The sequence below is a fragment of the Sesamum indicum genome, linkage group LG6, assembly GCF_000512975.1.
Source record: "Sesamum indicum cultivar Zhongzhi No. 13 linkage group LG6, S_indicum_v1.0, whole genome shotgun sequence".
NCBI lineage: Eukaryota > Viridiplantae > Streptophyta > Magnoliopsida > Lamiales > Pedaliaceae > Sesamum > Sesamum indicum.
Window position 1 is genome coordinate 15,174,158 of NC_026150.1, and position 23,594 is coordinate 15,197,751.

Genomic DNA, 23,594 nt, shown 5'->3' on the forward strand with positions numbered 1-23,594 from the left:
AACCATCATTGACCAAAATCATATAATCTAAATTGTCCAACATGGAAAGACATAAATTTGATCATGTTAGGTTACATAATTATATCCTATCAACTTTATCATAACATGATCACTAATGGCTAAGTCTATCTAGTCCTTTAACCATAATACAACAACCCTACCATTGCTAAGTTTTAGGACCGTTTGTCTGAACCTTCAATTCCTTTTCACCACCTGCAAACCATTTGCAGATATGAGCTTTACAACTAGTATCCAATACCCAAGAAGTATAATAGTAGTCATCTTAAGGTGGAACAACAAATTATACCTTGATTATAGAGAACTTTAGGATACTCCCTCTCCTTTTGTCCATTTTCACGATAATTAATGCAAACATATTTTGGAATCCATGACTTCCTAACCATCTTCCTCTTCCCTTTGCCCATGCCCAGTAGGGTAACAGGAGCGCTCTGAGCCCTTGCAGTAGCTGATTCTATCTTATCCTTCTTTCTCCTTCAACGTCCAGCTCCTTTGCGTTCTGAGGTCGAACCGCCTACCAATACCTACGATGCAGACTTTTCAATCATTGTCTCATACTGGACCAATATATTATTAACTTATGAAGGTCTTTTTCAAGCCCATTTATGTTATAGTTTATGACTGAAGGATCACATCAATGTACGTCCCTTTTTCAAGATCAACCTTTATGGTCTTGAGCTTCTTCACGAGGCATAGCATCTTAACCCCATGATCCTATATAGAAGACCCTTCAATCATCTTGGCATCGAAATATACTTTTATCACCGCATATGTAATATGTCGATCCGGAACCACATAAACCTGCCTCATGAGGACCATTATTGACGCGTTAGAATAGGTGACCTGGAAGCCAATTAGATTAGCATACTTGTAATCCATTATGATAATAACTTGTTTCCAGGTTATATTATTTAGTTAATAGAATGAGTATTCACTATTGCTACTTCCTTTGTTGTGCTCATTGTATATATTTGCATTTCTTTTAGACATCACAACAAAGCCTATAGACCACTTTGACAACCATACAACAGGTGGACTATGCATTGGATGGCGGTCATGAAATCAATTGCCAAGGGTTAGGTCTAAAATGTTCCGAATCGAGGACCTCGAGAATGGGCATCCAGTGTCCTATGGAGACTTGCATTAGGAATGGCATTCATTTGACGAGTTTCATGTTTCATCAGCGACAGACGTAGGACGTCTATGCGATCTTAGTGGTTAGCAAGGACGGTGAGTTTCAAAAAGACGATACGTCCCCTGTCACTACGTGACAGAAGTATCCCCTATGTACTTGGAGATGCGTTTACGGTCTATGAAACTGTGGCTACAATCATTGGTCAAATAGGAAAAGAGGTTCCTATGTCGAGCAATTTGGCGTAACACGATCTGAAATATTAAGCATAGACACCTAGTCCATGATGGGATTTGACACTGAATTTCATGCCCTAGATTATGGTCAGGAGACGGTAGACGAAAAGACCGTATCAGTATGGACTCGAGAGCCTAAAAGTTCACATGGATATTCACCTAATATCTAGTCACATGAACCGATGCTAGACGGCCAACTATGGTGACGAGCTTTCTTGATCAAGGTTTGATCAAGAATTAGTAATTAAATTAGATTTAATTATTAATAGTATTTGACACTATCCCAAGTCTTGTTAGAAGTGAACCTAGAGAGTTACAAACAAATCACCAAGAATGGACGAGGTAATTGGGAATTAATTCTACAAGTAATTGGATTACTTACAAATGAGAGAGATCCATTGGATGGAGGAGAGGAAGAATAAATCAATATGACTGATTTATATTGGGTTTGCCCTTATTATTTAATAAGTTGCACTTATTGAATAATAAAGATTTACTAGGCTCATGTATTTAAGTGGATTAAATATATGATGGGATTAATTAGGTGAATTTTAATTAAATTGGATTTAATTAAAATTAGTTGGACCTTGTATTTTTTTATCCTAATAAAATCGGTCAAACACCTCTAAATTAAGCACATTGGATAATTCTAGGGAAGGAACTAATTAATTAGCAATTCTCACTTTTGGAAAGTGCTATGTTGGTCATTGTTTAATTTGAATAAAGAATAAATTATCTTATAGATAATGGAACGAACCTAGACACATTCTAGTACATCCATACAAGGTATATATATATATATATATATATATATTAATTAGTTATTTAGAATAATTAATTATTACACAACAAAAACAAAAACACCTACCCTAGAACCACCCCAATCGGCAGCCCCCTCTCTAGTATTAATTTAATTTAATTTTTTTATTTTGCAATCTTTTCTTTAAATGGTTTTTGAACAGGAGGCACAACTCGGATGCCCCGTCAAACAATTGAAGGCATTCGAGAAGTGCTACAAAAAGAAGGAGGACAACCAATGGAGTGGCCCGAAGGAAGTACTGGTCGCGGCAAGTATAAAAATAATTTAATTTTTGGATTTAAAATTATTTTTTTAAAATCTAATGAATTAATCTGTTCGTAGGAGCTGTTCCTAAGGATGATGGAGGAACGCCAGAACCAACAAAACAGTGATGAAGACCCTCCATTGTCCTCAAGAGGCGTGGTGGTCCCAAATGAGTAACATGTATGGTAGTTAGCAGTGGGCGGCCGAAAGAGGAGCCGAGTATTCGGTCTCGATTCCGAGGCCCACCACACAACCGTTGGACCGTCATAGTCCAACATGTCCACTTCTCCATCGGCCTCGCCACCACAATGGTCGCGTCCCAGTGGGCGGCCGAAAGAGGAGCCGAGATTCGGTCATGGTTCCAAGGCCCACCACATGGTTGTTGGACCATCATAGTCCAACATGTCCACTTCTCCATCAACCTTGCCACCACAACCGTCGCGCCCCCACCTTGATGATCGGGTAGTGAGGCTCGAGGAGTCATGCGGCGGATTGATCCCACTTGGCTGATTCTCTAGCACCCCAGTCTCCAGCTGATTCATCGGTACTCGACGGCGGCGACGACGAATATGCGTCCAAAGGAGATGCTGATTTAGATTATGATTTATTTTAATTGTAAAAATACAATGTTAAAACAATACTTTTATTTAATGTAATTAAATTATTTTTATTTTGTTATTATATTATATGTTTTTTGTATAGAATATTACACATTCAAGAAATTAAAACTGCCTAGATATAAAAAAAATTCAATAATTTATTTTTAAAAAAGTAAATATTAAAATAGATCAAATAAAATTAAATATGATAAAAAATTATTCTTTTGTCATTGCTTTTGTAACGGCTTTTGAAATAAGAATAACTATCATATAATCACGAAGCCGTTACAAAGACCATGCAAAATATAGTTATCAATTTTCAAAACGATCGTCCAAAATGTAAATACTAAAACAGTATCAAAAACAGTAACAAATGCAGTTGGAAAACCAAACCTACATACACATAAAGAGTTACAAAGGCCGTTATAAAACTGTTGAAAAAATAAATACAAAGCTCGATACAACAACCATTACAATATAATGCAAGGCCATTAAAAAATGTATTCCAGAAACCAATCCAACATTCAGACAAAACTATTATGTATTACAAAGGTCGTTTCAATAATAATTAAATCAAATTTAATTTGGTGGTTCAAAAAACAGGTCCAAATGCATTTTCTGCAATTAGACTACTCTCGTAACGACCTTTCATGGCTGTCAAGAAGGTCATTATAAATTGTAACGGCAGTCGAGCAAGCCGTCACAAACAGGTCCAAAAATGCAGCGGTAAAGGGTGTCATTACAACTTTCAAAAACTGTTCCAAAATAATAGTTTAGTCATTATAAAAGCCGTTACTATAAAATATTTTTTTTGTATTGTCTATAAATAATATGAAAAGTATTTAATATTATTTGTATTAGTTCCAATGAGCTTCATCCTTATTTAGCTGTACACATTGCTATATATGGATAAACGGTTGGACACTCAAGCAAGGAAATGACAAGTGTGCAATTTTCGGCTAAAATTCGAAAGTTAGCTGAGAAATTACATAAAAGAATCTTAAATTGGACTAAATTTCATCAACTTTGTAAACTTTATGATTGTATTATTAAAGGGCATACTTACAATACTAAAATTAATACTTTATAAAGTTAAAGAATGAAAAAAATAATTTCTTTTGCTTTTCTATGTTAAAGACATAAACAAGAGGAATCTTATGTTTCTATAACAAATGAATGGCTATCAAGGATCAAATTACTCATGAGATGACAAAAATGTACACATAATGTTTGAATGTTCTCTATACGTAAAAGAGCATATCCATAGAACAAAAACAAGAGTATGAAGTTCAAAACTTTTTGGAACCATGGCCCAAATGAAAAGTAAGGGGTAAAACAATTGAGGAATAGTCTCGAAGCATATACCATTCCGTTTTTCAGTATATCCAAATGTTGTTTCTATATAAAGCAAAGAAAATTGTTGGTGTTCAAGACATGAACTCGAAATGACATGGCGTGTTATAACATGCAGCTTCTTTTGAAGAACAAATTTAATTGTGAGAAAAGGAATAACAGTGTGATTCTTCTTTGGCAGGGTGGACGTACACATGCATGCTTCATAATTTCTCTGCCAAAGAAGAATTGCTCTGCTATTCGATCCCACAATGTTGCAATACTTCAGCTTTATCCTTCTTATTTGGTATAGCAAGGTATAAATTATATGATTTCTAATGATACTTTTCAGAAAATGATTATGATTAATAAAAGAGTAATGCTACATTTAGTCTCTCAAGTTTTTATTTAAAATCACTTTAGTCATATTCAAGTTTATTTCTTAACTTGCATCCCTAAATTTTGATTTTTGTCTCAATTTGATTTCTCTGACGAATTTTCGGCATAATATGTCCGAATTTTGATTTTTTAGAGGATGAAATGGTCAATGTAAGTTTGATTTACTTACATGTAAAATCCTTAGGCCGTGTTTACTAGATGGGACAGTATATCCTATCCGGGCTAATCGGGGTCATCAGTCTGTTTACTTGCAAAATGTGTGGCCCGGTACTTTTACCAAGACCTGGCACTATACTGCAATATTTGTTTTATTAAAATCCAGCCTCCAAGGGTCGGATTTAATTATCTCGTTCAGCTTGGAAGACTCCTTCATTCTTCTTTCCCTAATTTACCCCCAATTTGGTTGCGAAGAACCTCTTCCTCGTATAGATAATCCTCTTCACTTGGGTACAGGTCTTGCGAGATTGACATTAGGAAGACTTGTTAAAGAAAAAGGAAAAAATGAATGAAGACTCCTACAGAAACCCCAATTTGGTGTGAACAAGAGGATTTGAACACCGGTGGTCTAAGGCTGTGATTCGTTTGGATGGTGGCGCAGTGGTGGCGTGAAAGTTTCAACGGCGGCATGAGAAGAAAATTGTTTTGATCTAAGCCAATTCTTGATGAAAATGGGTGAGGATGGTCACATTAGAACTGTCAGGACGAGACGAATCCAATGATGATAGTCAGCGAATGGAATTCGTCCGAAGGGCGATGAATCGAGGCAAAAACCGTTCAGAGTTCGTGGTCAACTCTTTCCGATCAATAAAAATTCAAATTGATGGTATGAAAATGTTCGTCTTGGTGAGAGGGTTACAACGGTATATGATATGCCCAGAAATTCGTTGGGACGCCGTCGAAATCTTAAAGAGAAGATTCTGACGAAAAAGGGGGTGATTCCGTCGACTTTGGGCGGCGCATGAGGGCATGTTCGACATCGGTTCATGGTACTTCTGACATGGTTGTGACGGTTTTTTTCACACACATTTGATGGTGGTGCCCGTGTTGAGGTACGCGCCAGTTAAAATTTTCGAGACCTGCCTAATTTGTATGTGGTTATTATGGTATCACAACATATACAGCCCAATTTGTTATTTACTTTCAATTTGCTTGGCCGTGACAAGATGCAAGGGCCCGGTACTGATTGGGATTGTGTTGGGATTATATTATAGGCCAACAGCTGGTATTAAATTAAGACCCACACTTGTTGAGAAAATATTTTGTTTGTCCTTATTGTCCTCTTCAACTTAATTATTGTTCCGAAAATGCCCCATTGTTTCAGCAAATTTACCCACATCCTTGTTAGGTGAATTATGTGAAGACAGGCTTTTGACAAAAAACACACAATCAAGGTCTCCATCTTGACAAAAGGTATGACAATGGCGTCCTAGCTCTACATTCAGCTAGTTTGGTAAAATGCGCAAATTCCACTCTTTATTTTGAGATCAATTTTACCTTTGAAAAAATATTTGCTCCTGGTTTTTGAATCTTTATTTTTCTATTTATATGAAAGAAATTTGCAGGAGAGGTGGAGGGGGCTAAGGCGGCAGTGTTGGGCGGGGAGGAGGTGGATTAGTGGGAAAGGGGCGGTGTAAGGCCAATGTGGAAGAGGCTGGCGCCTCGTCATTGGCAACGAGGGTGGGACCGGGGAGGGAGATGAGGGCAAACTGGCGCGGTGGAGAGACAGGCTGACGTTTTCGTCGATAGATAGAGAAAGAGCAAGGGAGATTAGGGTGGTGGCCGGGAAGTTAATAAATATATTAATAATATTGTTATTAGATATATATTTTATATTATTATATATTCATAAAAATGTTATGTTATTTTTTATGAAGAAAAATATGGTGGTGGTAGGGAAAATGATGTAAAAAGTTTAAATATTTTGTAGTCCGTGATGTAACCACATGATCATAGTGATGTTTTTGTGTTATTATGGTTAGTTTTCTCAATTGCACATTTTATCCCAAATAACAACTACTAAAATAAATATATCATAATATTATCACATAATAATCACTCAATAACTCATACAAAGTAAATAAGTTATTAAATTCCATCTAACAAAATTTCTCACCATCAATCATGAAATTATCTAACCCCCTTTCATTCCATCCGAAAATGGAAAGGAGGGGTAAGTATATAAAATTATTAATTAGTTCTTTTTTAGGCATAAAATTATTTTTTTTTATATATATTTTTGCATGATGCATAAATGTAATTATCTTGTATGAGTAGTGAAAAGTTTTGAATTTTTGTGAACATAATAATAATGTATTGTTTATCGTAGAATAAAATAGTCTCTTTTTATTTTTATTTTCAGAAGTTACAACAAAAAAGAAACAATTATGAATAAATTTTATAAAACTTATATAATCTAAAAATATAATAAAAATGAGTGTCTACTTATTTTAAGTTAAACAATACTATTATTATATTGACAAAAGTTCAAAACTATCATTATAAAGAAATAATATTTTTAGTCCTATAAGTTAGACGCATATTACTTTTGGTCATAGTCGTTACTAAATTAGCACTTTTACTCCCATAACATATATAAATTAGCATTTTTGGTTCTTATGCACTTTTCCATCTACAATTTAATGATGTAGGCTATGTACATAGCACGTTGCCATTAAATATATTTGGTTGGAGGAAAAATTAGCCCTTTTTTCTAATAATGACATATGAGTGCTTCATTTTGGCCTACTTGATTCACTTGTAAAAATATGATTTTTGTATTGCTTCTATTTGATATCATCTTATAGAAATATAGAAGGATGAATTCAATTATAAGTCATTTTTTCCTTTCTCCTATAGTGGTTCAAAACCTATTAATCTCTTAAACATAGATTTTAGTGACTCTTAGTACTAACATCAGAAAATCATATCCATTTTAATTAACCACGGTAAACTACATATGATTTGCTTGCTTTTTATTATAAAGACATAAAACAAGAGGAATCTTATTTTCTACTCGTATGAAATCAAATCAAAAGATCAAATTCCTCATGACATGGCAAAAATGTACACATAGTCAATGTTTTTTTGCATATGTAACTGAGCATATCCATGGAATAAAAATGAAGAGTTAAGTTCAAAACTTTTTTTTATCCATATATAAGAACTTCTTTCAGAAACATTTGCTTATACTAGAGAGCAATAGATATGTATTACGTTGTTGATCTAATTGGATATATGTGCCTGCACTTTCATGCATGACCTTCTGTTTTTTTTTCTTTCTTAAGTTAAAGGAGGATGAACGTTGGTTCTCCAATTTTTACTGATTCTCGAACCCATAACCTATCTTTTATAGAAATAAGGTGCCATTATTAGTTACTAAATCGCCCCTCATGAAATGCATGTATGGCAGTCTAAAGGTTGTCTGCATATGTGTATTCATGACACTTATGATCCTAATAGGTTGACTAAATAGCATATCTGTTCTCTATTGTTGCACGGTCTAAAAAACCTTAGGTTGAAAACATTATACCATGTGTGGCAGAGAATCAATGGGTGGCATGAAAAGCTTTATCACAAGCAAACAGGGAGGTTTTGTTAAAATCTGTCATTAGACAGTTCCTACATATGCTATGAGCTGCTTCATATTACCAAATTCTAAGGAAATTCAAAGCTCGATATTACATATCTAGTGGAGCAGCAACGGGTCAAACGAAATTCACTGGCTCTCGTTGAAAAAGTTATGTGAGAGTAAGTTCAATGGCTGTCTCGAATTTTGTAGTCTCCAACTCTTCAACCTTGCTATGCTAAATAAAAAACTTTGGCATATGTTGAGGATCCCAAGCTGCCTCCTTAACCGTGTGCTTCATTCCCTTTACTTCCCATCTGGAAACATATTCGAGGCTAAATTAGGTTATACGCCATCATATATATGGCCCGACCTCTTCTTGACTATTTATTCAAGGCAGGGTGTCCTTAGTGTGCAGGCTCAAGTTCCTCAATTGATGTTTGGTAGGATCCTTGGTTGCCCAGACCAACCTTGTTCAAGCTTATTTCCCCACCTACACTAACATTGTCACTCTTGAAGTCTCAGACCTTATCGACGAGAATGCTCACGATTGAACAATAATCTTGTATCTTCTATTTTGTGGCTGGAGGATTGCACAGTTGTTCTTGGAATTCCCCTTAGCCGATTCTGATCTTGTGACACAATTGTTTGGCAATATACCTCCAATTGGATATTTTTTTGTTAAAAGCTCTTATCACTTGGCATGTTCTTTTGATTCCAGTTGTAGCTAGGGTTCTTTGGCTGGGTCAGAAATCCATGGTGGAGAGCTCTTTGGTAGGTCTATGTTCATAGGTGTGCTGGCTCAAATGCACTTCCATCCTTATTGAGATTATCAAGGAATTGTTCCAAATCAAAGAAGAGAAGCAACCTAATGAGCAAGTTGTTCCAATCGCTTTTGTAATATGTTGAATTTGTTTTTATTATATAATGCGTGTTCTTTAAAACACGTTTGTTTTTAGTCTTTTACACTTATAAGTTATCTTTTGTTAGTTATTTTGTTAATCCGTTATTTGTTGTTAGGTTAGTTGATTTTATGTTGATAGTAGCTGTTAGGGGGAGTTAATTAATTACTTGCCCTCACTATATTTAAGCTTTGTTTTTGTATTTTCACTTTAACTTACTAAAATATATTACACAAACTTCTTTCTCCCAAATAGCCATGGCTTCTACTGCGTATTCAAACGCTTTCTTCACATGTTTCGAGCATGGTATCAAAGCAATCAATTAATGGTCTCTAATCCTGCCTTTCTTCGATCTTGTCTTCTCTATTAGATGTTAGATAGTTGTATTGTTTCTTAGATAGAGTACTAGAGTTTCTTAACGCTTTCATGCCTGGAAAGAATGATGGCAACAAGGGATTTGAGCATGCAGATCAAGAGGAATAGACAGTGCTCAAAATATCGCGTTAGCCAAGTGGTGACAATCTAGGAATGAGTTTTGTATCGGTATGCTGAATGAGGAAAATTACCTCTCCTGGAGTAGATCATCAGATCGATGTTAGGGGACAAGTTAAGCTTGGTTTTATGTGTGGGATTTGCAAAACTAGTGGAAGAAATAGATGACTTTGAACAACGGTAGCATGTGGACTTCATGGTGGTTTCTTTGCTACTGAATTCGATCTCCCAAGATATAACTAATGAGGCCTTTTTATGCCTAACTTCAACAAACAAAATTTGTGGGTTTCATCTTTAGGATAGATTTCGAGAGAGTAACAACCTTATGCTCTACAAAATATAAAGGGGGACTGTATTCATTTCCAAAGGTGATTATTTTTTCCGTTTTGTTTTACCAAGAACAAGAAACTATGGGAGGAGCTAGCATGTATAACTCCTTTGAGACCATGTTCTTGTGGTTTTGGGAAAGCCTTAGCCGATTAAGTTGCATCAAATCAGTTGATGCAATTCTTAATGGGGCTCAATGAAATATATGATGGTATTCGAAATCGATTGTTAATGATGAATCCTCTCCCAACTGTTGCCAAGGCATATTCCATGATAATTGGGGTAGAGGTGCAGAGAGAAGTACAATCTGAAATAACCACAAGACATATCAAGAAAGAGCAAGTGAATGCATGGTTGCTTGAAAAAGGGAAGCAAATGACCAGACCTAGTAAGAAGGGTTTGTTGACAAAAGAAGTCAATACTGCGACAACTTTGGTGAAATCGGTTATACTAAGGATACATGCTTTAATTTATGTGGATATCTCAAGTGCTATAAGTCCCTGATTGAACAGAAATATGAGGATTGGAGGACAAGGTGGTAGAGCCCTCAATGTGGACATGGGAGTAGCTGGGAGCAACTCCCAAGGTGCTGCAGCTGATCAGTACATATCTCATATAATTATGGAAGAGTTGAGAATGTTTATGCAAGGGAGAGGCCAAGATCAAGCAACCAACACTAACTTCATGGAATACGAATATTTTGCAAGTACTAATCTTGACCCTATTGGTCCTAAAGATATACCATTGTGTAGTTGGATTATTGAAGTGGGGCATCTAATCACATGTGTGCTCATAAGACTGTTTTTCATTCACTTTATACATTGAATAAGAGCTTATTTGTTCGCCTGCCCAATGAAACTAAGAGGCCTGTCAGCAGTGTTGGTGACGTGCATCTTTTTGATCGTATTGGTTTGACGCAAGAGTTGTATGTTCCATTTCGTAAATATAACCTTTTATCAGTCAACAGGATATGTACTGACAACTCTATGCGAGTCATGTTTTCTCAACATTGACTGTAGAAAACTTGGTTGTAGGTAGAAGAGTAAGCAGATTCTATGTGCTAGAGAAGCACTCTTTCAAACAGGATGTAATAAAGGTTTTTGCTTAGCGTGAGACACCATTGGCATGTATGCACATTGTTGTAAATAACTTATGAACCTGGAACCGGAGGCTTGGTCATACCTCCTTTGATGTACTCAAACATGTACAAGTAATAAAACATAACGATGATGTTTCTAATATACGTGAAATCTTCCCTCTAGCCAAACAATACAAATTGCCTTTCCAAACTAGTGATTCATGGGCTTTTGCACCATTTATTTAATTCATGTAGATGTTTAGGGGCCTTATACATAAACTTCAATCTCTAACTGTCATTTTTTGCTCACCATAGTGGATGACTATATTGGAGCTACATGTACCTTCATAATGGTGCATAAATCACAAACGACGTAGAAAATAAATTTTTTTTTTTACATAGTTAAAACACAATATGATGTCAAGATTGAAAAAAAAAGTATGACTGAGAATGGAACAGAATTATCAAGAAATATAGCACTACTTTCTTACAAGGACGGAAAACCATCTGTCAAAGAACCAGTGTTCACTTCACACAGAAAAATGGTATAGTAAAAAGAAAACACCAACATCTCTTGCACATTACCAGGTCTTTAATGATACAAGCTAGGTTGTCTCACAGAGTTTGGGTAGAAGCACTATTGACATATACCTGTGTCGTTAATACACTTCCTACACTATTATTAAAATGGAAAACACCTTATGAGGTGTTACTTTAAAGAAAGACTGCTTTTGGTCACCTCAAAGTGTTTGGTTGTCTTTGCTTTGCTACGAATGTACTGACTCGTAAGCGGAAACCTGATAAGATGGAAAGTAATTGTGTATTTTTACGTTATGCCTTAGGGCAAAAAGGGTGCAAGGTCTTTGATATTAAGTTATTCCATGTTTGTGTCCAAAGATGTTACCTTCCATAAAGAGAATTTTCGTTTCAGTAATATTGTTGTGACTAAACCTCATATCCACTCCCTTTGCTAGATGAAATTATAATGGAGCAAGAGGCTCCTCATACTAACCATATAGTAACACAGACCACTAAGCTTATACAGTACCCTCAGGAGTAGGGTACAACCAAGAAGATCAGGTAGAATCATAGTAAAAGTAGCTTTGAAAAAGACTTTGTGTGTCGCACATCTTCTGATCCCGCTTCTGTAAATGTTGTTTCTTGTATGCCTACACACACTTACTTTATAAAGTCTTTATCTATACTCCAGGAGCCACCTTTGCAGAAGCAAAACAAAGGCAAGAATTTAAAGAGGCCATGCACTAAAAAATACAGGCCTTAGAGAATAACGAAACTTGGGAGTTTCCTCAGCTACCTGGAGGCAAGAAAACATTAAGGTCCATTGGATTACAAATTGAAATACAACCCATATGGTAAGGGTAGAGATATAAATCCTAGCTTGCTACCAAAAGGTACAGTCAAGTTCAAGTGTAGATTGCACAGACTGCTTTGCTCCAACTACAAAGGGAGTCACTATCACGGTGTTCTTCCCCATTGCAGCTTCTCATATTTGGTCTCTCTAGTATTTGGACATTAATAATGCTTTTCTACACGGTTTACTTGATGAGGATATCTACATGGGGATACAAGAAGGTTATGAAGCTCCTCCAGGACAGATAAGTAAGTTGAAATGATCACTTTATGGCTTGAACTAAGCTGAAGGTAGTAGAACCAAATTTTTACAGAAAACATTGAGGCTTTTAGTTTCATTCAATCCAAGCACGGTTGTTGTCTATTTACTAAGTTGACAATTTCAGTATTGGCATACCACACACCAAAGGAATGCACTTTAATTATAGATTGTATAGAGTTGATCAGACGTTTTAATCAAATGTTTCAAAAACTTATCTTTAAATAAGGTTCAACATTTTTAAACTTTTGAAATAGTTTATATGATGTAATACGTATCCCATATTACAGACATGTTCTCTTGATCAAATGCTTCATTCATTCTGGTAATCCAAATCAAGATCTTGTTTGAGTTGAATGATAAACCTTGGTCTGAAAGTATCGTATACTTGTGATTAATCATGGAAATTGATGAGTAAGAAATTATGAACACCAAAATATAAGTCATTTTCTTTTAATGGAAATTATGTTATATTAGATCAACAATTTCAAATTAAAGTATGCATTCAAGACAAAAATAAATACAAGAAACTATTATGAATATAAATCAAATACCCCTATTTATAGGATTTAAACCTACCACATGTTGATTGTAAAATATTAACCTTATATTTGAACAAGATCTAATCTATTAGTTTAATTTAGAAATTCGAACTATTAATCAGAACTCTATTTATTATGCATTAAATCTTACTATATTGATGTTGATTTATTATGTATATGCCTTGGCCGAAGAATTTTAGTCAAATACTAATAAAAACACAAGAGATGTACTTGTTCATCCACAATGAGACTGAATTTGAACGTCATCTAAGTTATGAGATGAAAATGAGATTTTTACCTCAAAAAATCAAGATTTTTTAATGATGCAACAAAATTGACAAATTTAAAACATAGACGAGTAAAAATAGAGATTATGTAACCAATGAGATTAAAATTAAACAAGGCTTCAATTATAGGACGGGAAAAATGAGATTCTCGCATCTTTACCTATATTTAAATACTTTTGCACTTCAAAACTTGAATTTTTAAATTACAAATTATTGATTTATCATATTATAATCAATATTCTCTTTAGTAAATTGAAGAGGATAATATTTAATTAATTTTCAGTTTTATTTTGTAATATATATTTTTAAAAATATTAATTTCGGTTATAGAAACTTTCAAATAGTGTTTGAAGAAAATAATTCTTATTATATTATGGTAAATAGACTTTAATTGTAAATATTTGGGGAACATTTTATGTAAGGAGTATACATTACGAATGGTAATTATATTTAATCTTTCTCGAATACTAAAATTACTCCAGATTAACAAAAAAATATTACTAAGTATAATATGACATTCTTTATTTTAATCTCAAACATATTTTTCAACAATCTCTAGCTAAGCACTGCAAAAAACTATGGGATCTGGTGCACATAAAATGACAATTCCAAAAATTGTCTCTAATTGAAACGATTTTTGAAACTCTACGGGAAACAAATCAGGTCGTTGATGTCATAGTATCTTATATTTCATCTTTTAGTTTTGGAACAGCTTGACAGTACTAACACCTTTTCAGATTTTGTTTTACAAGTTGTATTTCTACGGCCGTGCCAAACTTAAAAAGGTCAAATATTATAACACAATTTGGAAGGGTTTTTAAACTTGGAACGGCCAGCCAGTTGCACATAAGTATGGTTCCAAAATGTGGTACAAAGTCCGTTGAGAAAATTGACAATTGAAAATATCATTCCAAAATGAGGTACAACTTAAAACAGTTTAAGTACTTAGAAAAACTCGTATGATACCCATTTTTAAATATGGTCCATTCTTAAATATGGTCATTGTGTAATAACTGTTCCAAAGTGTGCGATACATTGATGAAATTTCAAATAGGATTGGTTTGTTTCAATTCCACCATTCCAACACTCATCCCATTCCTTCCAAAAAGAGGAACATTTTAAAAATTGAAACAACTTTTTCAATTTGACTGTTCCAACAGCAGTTCCAAAATAATTTCATTTGTTGCCTCCTGAAAAAAAAATGTGGAAAATTTTAAACTTGAAACAGTTTTATATTAAAAAATAGTTCCTAATTAAAATTTTGAATAATCATTCATAACTGTATTTGGTCATAGTTCCTAATTATAAATTATCACAAACTGTTGCAAGTGCTTAACAGTTCCAAAATATGTATAAAAAATATCTTGTGTATGCTCCGATTACGTTATCTCAACATTCGCGAGATGGGTTAATTCAAAACTTAAGCAGTTATAAGATTCTGTCTATTTGAATATATATAACGGGTTTTTGAATCTCTCTTATCACAAATCAGATACAATATCTTAAATTCATGTACAAAAAATGTCGAAAACTTCATTGACTATAGCCTTTTGCCTATTTAATCATATCTAACGGTTTGATTAGGCGATCAAGTACATCAATATAAGATGCTAGTTACATCTAGGTATTACTAACAAATTTTAATATACAAATATACTTCATATTTTGAACATATATCAATCTCATGAAAAATATTTTATGTTTTCAATCGTCTTAATCTACACATTGTATTCTTTTCCTCGCTCTTTGATTATTTCAGATTTTTTTTTAATTTTTATTTATTCTTTTAGAAAATGAATTATTATTTGCAGCATCATTAGGAGTGGTGCTTTAACATAATAGGAATAGCACTATAAAAAAAAGGCGGGATTTGGCATTGTTAGGACAATCGTTCTAAAACCCGTTTCATATTGGAACGTTCTTTGAAATACATAAAGAACGGATATTGAAGATGATGTACTGTTCCAAATTATTAGTTTTATTTTAGAAGTAATGTGTTTCTAAACTCGTTTCAAAATTTGGTACACATTCGACCTTTTTTTGTATTATGGTAAAAAAATTGTTCCTAAAGCCGTCTCAAGGACAGTTCCAAAATCTAAATTAACGGCTAAATATGTATTTTTGTACCCATTCCAAAGACCATTCTAAATTTTTCTATATAAAAGTGTTCCTTTTTTTTCATTTAATTTCACTATCTTCTTTCATTCTTCTTATTTTCTCTCTTTTTTCTCAATCTCTCTTGATTTTTTTATCTCTCGTTATTTCACTAATATTTTCTACTCTTGTTCATCAATCTGTCTTGAATTTTTGTTGATTGTTGAAGTAATTTTGACCAGGTAACAACTTCAACCCTTTATTTTTCAATAGATTATATTTTTTGTAATTTTATCAATTAAATTTAATAATATATATATATAAATGTGTGTGTGTGTGTGTGTGTCTATGTAGGACTTATCATCATGTTAAGACAGTTGAGGAGATGGATGTATGAGTTTCAGGATAGTGTTGCTACATTTATAGAAAGGGGCAAGTCTCAACATGCATATTTTAACGGTGAGAAAATTAAGTGTCCTTGTAAGAAATGCAAAAATGAAGTTTTGAAAATCACGGACGACATAAATTTTGACTTGTTTATGAAAAATTTTATGCCGGATAACTATAATTGGACTTCTCATGACGAGGAGAGGGTGCAGGAGTATTTTGAGGCCGTCGTTTTTTCGTTCAATTTCGCATTGATCAGGGCGGCGCGTGCTGCTTGGAGTGTCAGGCGCGGTGGATGGCGAGACCCGATGTGAGAGGCAATGTCAATTGTGCCTGGCAGACTCCGAAGCTTTGAAAGAAACTCGGATTAACCGAGTAGCTCTAGAAGCATGTGTAAAAGCTCGTAATGAAGGACGTGGTGGCCCCATTGCAAGAGGAAGAAACTTCCATTTCTCATGTTATGTAGAGTACCAGTACGCCTTGGGGTGATAGAGGATGGTTTTTGATACCACCTGCCCAAGTGTCTAGTCTTCTAATTATAACCAGGATGGTGTGCTTGATGATGGTATGAGATTGTGTCCTACTGATGTAGGTTCTAGTTCATATTATGGTGGAGGCCCCTATGATTATATGTCGGGCTAGCAGATCGGTTTCATGATGTAATGCATATTGCCGAGCAGTCATAGTGGAACAGTTGTACCCAATCTTAATTGGGGGTTGTAGTTGAGTTGGTGAATAACAAGGACGAGAGGCATATTTCTCACCATATACATGATTGAATATTGCAATGGGCTGAACATATATTGCCCCGCGACACACCCTGCCCCAGGGTTACTATAGTACAAAGAAATTGATACGAGACTTAGGTTTACCTGTTGAGAAGATTGATGCGTGTAAGAATGGTAGTATGTTGTATTGCAAGGAGGATATTGATCTAGATTACTGCAAGTTTTGTGGAAATAGCGAAGTCCTAATTGCAAAGAAGACATTATATGCCATTATTAGATACCTCTTCAAAAGCAACTGCCGAGCAAATGACCTGTCATGCCGACAATCAGACGGAAGAAGCCATGTGCCATCAATCTGATGTAGAGGCGTGAAGGCATCCTGACCGGATATATCACAATTTTGCAACAGAGCCATGTAATGTTAGACTGGTTTTATGTATAGATGGGTTTGCACCGGATGGACAGTACGGTCATACACACTCTATTGGCCCATTATACTTACACCGTAAAATCACCCACCGAGAATGTGCATGAGTTCTGAGTATATAGTTTGAATGATGGTGATCCCCGGTCCTTCCAATTCAAAATATCTCATCAATGTTTACTTGGGGCTGTTAATTGAGGAGTCGCAGAATTTGTGGCATGTGGGTGTACTGGTGCATAGCAGTTCGAAGAACGAGACATTCTCAATCCGTGTTGTGTCGATGTGGACTGTGAACGACCTACCCGCTTATGGGATGACATCTAGATGGAGTTTTGCTAGTGTTATGGGGTGTCCAGTTTGTATGGAAGACACACATGTATTCTACCTGAGAAACAATAGGAATGCATGCTACTCGACTGCCACAGGTAGTTCCTCCACTCGAACCATTCATACCGTAGGAACAAGAAAGCATCAGTAAGAACCGAGTAGAAAGAAAGGTTGCACGGTCAAGATTAACGGAAGAACAGATTCGTGTACATGTTGAAGAGTTTAATCCTATGGTTGAAGTGCCCTTGTCACTCCCAAACAGTACAGTAGCGAGCATAAGTAAACAAAGAAAAGCATCTTTTGAGAGCCAAGTACTGGTGTCATGCACATTCAGAAGAATGTGTTTGATAATATATTAAATACCATGATGGATATATAGGAAACAACAAAGGATATCTGAATCCATTGAAGGACCTCAAGATCATATGTATCGACAGGAGCTTTAGGTGGACGGGAGGAGGTCGTACGTGGTGCCCAAAGTCATATGTACCTTAACCAAGAAGCAGAAGAGGAGGATATATGAATGGATTAGTCCTCTGAAGTTTTGTAATGGTTATGCATCTAATTTGGTCCATTGTGTCAGCATGAAGGAGCTGAGGCTTCACGGCATGAAGAGTCATGATTTTCACATATTCATGTTAAATTTCATCGACATTGTCTTTTGTGAAATGCTTCCTAAGTCGGTGTGGAGTGCGTTAAAAGATGTCAGCCTTTTATTCTAGATTCTATGTGCGACGATGCTTGATGCGAACAAGGTACAAGAGTTGGAGGATAGTGTCGCAACCAGCCCTCGAGAAAATATTTTCGCTAGCTTTCTTCGACTCAATGGAGCACCTAATTATTCACCTGCCATATGAAAGCGCACGTGGGAGGGCCTATGCAATAAAAGTTCGAACAAGGTACAAGAGTTGGAGGATAGTGTCGCAACCAGCCCTCGAGAAAATATTTTCGCTAGCTTTCTTCGACTCAATGGAGCACCTAATTATTCACCTGCCATATGAAAGCGCACGTGGGAGGGCCTATGCAATAAAAGTTGATATATCCATTTGAGTGATAATTAGTACACGAATTATGTGCAACACAAGTTAAATCTGAATTGAATTACACGGACAACGAGCTTCTGAAGTTGCATTATTGGAGTCCTACTACTGAGGTCACAACATTCCCGTGCTACTTTGTAAATGGTTACAATTTCAACACTGAGGTGCACAGCATAGGCAAGTCAACTATGAATTATAGAGTGTGTGTCAAAAGCTCATCATATACAGAGATAGATTGTGACTTCTATAGGATTCTCGAAGAGCTAATTCAGTTAGATTACCCACTTACTTCAAACATGCAAATCGTTCTTTTCAAATGCCATTAGGTCGACCCCATGAGATGCATGAAGGTACATCCTCGTTATCACCTCGTTGATGTAAACTTCAAGAAAGTATACGAAAAGAACGAACCATTCATCCTGACACAACAAGTAGTATGAGTCTACTAGACGGAGTACCCTAGCAAGTAAAGAGACATAGTGGAATGGATGGTTGTCTGCAAAAGAAGAACCAGACGAATCATTAATGACTCTTGATGGACCGGAGATGCGTTTCAAGAGGATGAGACAATAGCTAAGTTGTGATGGACAACCATACTTCTGACCTGCATAGCCCAAACGGTATACAATTAATCGTTGAGCTTTCTGTTGCTAATCAATAAGGAGCAGGTACATCCCGATCGGGGAACTGTGAATCTGATGATGAGTCTGATGAAGATAGCTTTGATACTGATTACTAGACTGAAAAAAACAATAATTATGATTAACAATTAGTGTTTCCATATCAAGTGTTTGTGTATTTTACTAATACAAATTTGTATAAATTAAAAAATTACCAATAATAATTTATAAAAATAATTTACCAGCTAAGTTAGAAGTACACTTTCCAAACCAAATGTCCATATTGATAAAAAAAAATTTAAGAACAAATACAATATTTTTTTATTTAGGGACCGTCAAAAAAGTAGGAAGCCGTTTCAAAGCCCGTTCCAACTTTGCACAGACGTTAATAAGATAAATCGTTCCTATATATATAATAATATCCTAAATAAAAAAGGAGGAAAAATCAAAATATAGGAACGGTCAATTTATTTTGGTCGTTCCAAACTAAGTTCCAAAACAATTAATTTCATGCCATAGGAAAACTGAAGGAAAAATCAAATTTAAGAAAGGTTATTTATTTTTTGACCGTTCCAAAAGATGAATTTAAATAAAACCGTTCCAAAAGATGAATTTAAATAAAACCATTCCTAAATGCATAAAATATTTGTTCCTAAAACGAATATGGAAAACCCGTTCCTATATGAGCTCTAGAGACCGTCCCTAAATATGTCCACAGATAGCCTGTCCACTTCCCGATTATGATATCTCAACATCTAGGACCCTGATTTATTCCAAACTTAAATGCATAGCAATACCTTCATATGTGAACATACTAATGGTCTGATCTAAAATCAAATGATCTCATGGACAGTTGCATCGTTTTTAACCTCGTTGATTGTGTATCAGATATGATATCTCAGTATCCGTATAACAAAGATGTCCAAAACTTGATCGAATGTAGCATGTTCGATTTAATAACATCCCATGGTCTGATTAAAGTTTTAACGATTTGATTGGGCAATTCAGTACAACAATATAAGATACTACTTAAATCTATATAAGACTAACAATCTTATATATACAAATATACTTGATCTTCTGAATATGTATCAATTAATTTGTAGCATTATATGTTTCCGATGGCCTTAACTAATTGTTGATCTACTTTTTTCTGATCATTAACATGTTTGGGATGATTTTTCTATATTTATTATTTTTTTTAGTTTGAAAAAAATAATTTTAGCACAAAGTTAGGAGCGGTTTTTATTAAATATGAACAGTGTCATTAAAAATATACCAAAATGACGTCATTTCGCATTACACGACATCGTTTGGGTTTTTTTAGGAACTGTTTTTTGGAACGGTTAAAAAATATGAGTGGTTTTTAAAGAATGCACGTCAAGAGAAACGACGTCGTCTTGGTTATTTGGATCGGTGTTTGGAATGGTTTTTCAAAACATGCCCGTTCCAAAGCCCGTTTCAAAAATCAATATATATACAATACATGGCAGATTTTTTTCTTTCTTCTTCCCTCTCTCTCTCTCCCTCACACTCTCCTCAAGACCTTTTGCATCCCCCCAACTATTTTTCTTCTTTTTCATCCCACATTTTTCTTATATTCATCCCCCATTTTCGTAATTTTAAAATTTTCTACAAATGTTTTATAATTTTCCTACATTTTTGTAATTTTCTGTATTTTTAAAAATTTTCTGTCAATTTTTTGTGATTTTTAAGAATTTTCGATCAATTTTTTCTGATTTTTTAAAGTTTCTGTAAAAATTTATTTAATGTAATTTCTGAAATTATAGAAATAAATAGTTGTGTAAGAATTTTTGCAATTATAGAAATTTATTTTATGTAATTTCTGTAATTATAAAAATTTGTGTAATTTATGCAATTTATTTATAATTTATTGTGTAATTTATGTGTAATTTATTGTGTGATTTATGAAATTTATGTGTCATTTACTGTGCAATTTATCCAATTTATGTGTTGTTTATTGTGTAATTTATGCAATTTATGTGTATTTTATTGAGTAATTTATGCTCTTTATGTGTAATTTATTGTGTAATTCATGCATTCTATGTGTAATATTATTTTTTACATGACATTAACCCAATTTCCCCAATATTAATATTTTTATATAATAATCACAAATAATCACAAAAATTAAAATAATATTCCCAATAATAACATTTTACATAATAATATCAATAATAAAAAAATTTAGGCCAATTTCCCCAATATTAACATTTCTACATAATAAATGTAAATAATCACAAAAATTACACCAATGTACCCAATAATAACATTTTTACAAAATAATGTCAATAATAAAAAAGTTTAGACTAATTTTCTCAATATTGACATTTCTACATAATAAATGTAAAAAATTAGAAAAAATTAGAAAAATATTCACAGTAATAATATTTTACGTAATAATGTTAATAATAGAAAATTTTAGATCAACTTTTCCAAGATTAATATTTTTACATAATAAAAAAAAATTAGAACAATATTCCGAATACTAGCAATTTTACATAATAATGTCAATAATCACAAAATTTGGACTAGTTTCCCCAATATTAACATTTTTATATAATAATCACAAAAATTATAACAATATTCTCAATAAAACAAATTAAGGACAATATTTTAAATTATTAATAATTATTTAAAAATGTATAGCTTCTTTGTAACTACGTACAAACAGATCACGCATTCCTTTAATCTTGTTTAGCCGCCCATTAAGTGAATTTTGCCAGTAGGACTCGTTAGGTTTATCCATCTTTATCTATCAACAAAAGACAATGTTGATAAAAAAAAATGGATAAACTTAATGAATACTACAACAAAAGACAATGTTCACAAGAGAATTCTACATTTTTAAATAATTAATGAGTACAATACCCATAACTTCATGATAATATTTTCGATATGTCAGAATTAGTATATTCTTTTTTATTTACATATTAATGTCAATAGTTCAAAATTTTAGACTAATAATTCTCAATAATTTGTTTAGATAATTTCTAGTGATACACCACCTGTACCGCATGGTTGAAGACGTGGCCGCGGTTGTGGCCCGCTACTTCCACCAGCATCATTGGGTGCTTCCCAGGTTGGAGAAGCAGTCCTTTGACCACCCACACCACTTGATACGACTGCACCATCCCCTACCCCACAGACTCCAGATTATGCTGGAACATCCGGAGCTGCACAAGCAGCTGATGAGATGTTACAGCAGTCTGCCACCCTGGCGAATGCTCCACCACCATCATCGCACCAGTACATTAGCCTCGATGATGCATGGTAAATTTGTTTACCCAATTTCTTTTAGTATTATTTTATCTTGAAAATGTCTAATGTAACATGTCATTTCAGGTCTGACCACCGCTTCCACAAGCGCATCAATCCGGTCGTGTGGTCACATTTTCCCCACCCATGGCCGTGTTTGAGGCAAGTGCAGCCAGAGCACCAGCATTTCTGGTTTGAGAGCATGAAGATAATCAATTAAAAACTAATTTATTTCTACCTAATAATCTAATTGTTCAATAAATTTTAGTAATATTTTGTTTAGTTTTTTATTGCAGATGATCTACTGGTGCGACTGTGACAATGATTTATGTTTCGGGGCTTCCACATGTGAGCTGGCAAGTACATTCGAAAGAGACCTTTTCCATCGCCCGGACCAGCCTGGTCAGGCCGCTCTGGCTAGCCAACAAGATCTAGCTCCAACTCCAGACGTACTAGGCCAGCGAGGTCTTCCAGCAAGAGTCTTTGAAGAATAAGGCGAATCGAGCGGCGAACCCCACGGCGTCCTCGACTTTGTACCGGGGGAGTCTTTCTCTGTCGACATACACAAGAGGATTTTATATATGCTTTATCATGATTTTATATATACGATGCTAACAGTTTTTTTCTACACAAGGAAAAGCACGGTTTGCCGCCCAAACAGATGGAATTATTCGAGTTTGGTGCTACAACAAAAAAGAAGATGGCAGCTGGAGTGGGCCGAGGGCGGCGGAGGTGGCGGTAGCAGCTAAATTATTAATATTACTTTTTTAGAAAACTAATTTTTCGTTAAAAGTACTAATAATATTATTTATTTTGCAGGAGACGTTCTTGAAGTTGCAGGAGGATCTTCAGCCTCAACTCATGATCGAGGTCCATGATGCCCTCGCCGAATCGGGGGCTTCGTTGTGGATGATGGAGCAGTAGATGTGGCTGGCTACAGTTGGGGGCAAGAACAAGGGCCGAGTATTCGGTCTTGGTTCTAAAGCCCTTGTCTTCAGCCGCACATTCACATCACCACCACCACCGCCACCGTCAAATTCGACCATGGAAGACCGAATCAATCACCTCAAGCTCATGATGGCCATGATGAAGG

General features: G+C 34.8%; 1 long non-coding RNA gene across 1 annotated transcript; it reads left to right on the plus strand.

Moving 5' to 3' along the window:
• On the plus strand, positions 6,111 to 6,463 carry LOC105164509. The gene is made up of 2 exons (XR_002287174.1): positions 6,111 to 6,189; positions 6,332 to 6,463. It is a non-coding gene; the product is annotated as an uncharacterized LOC105164509 (long non-coding RNA).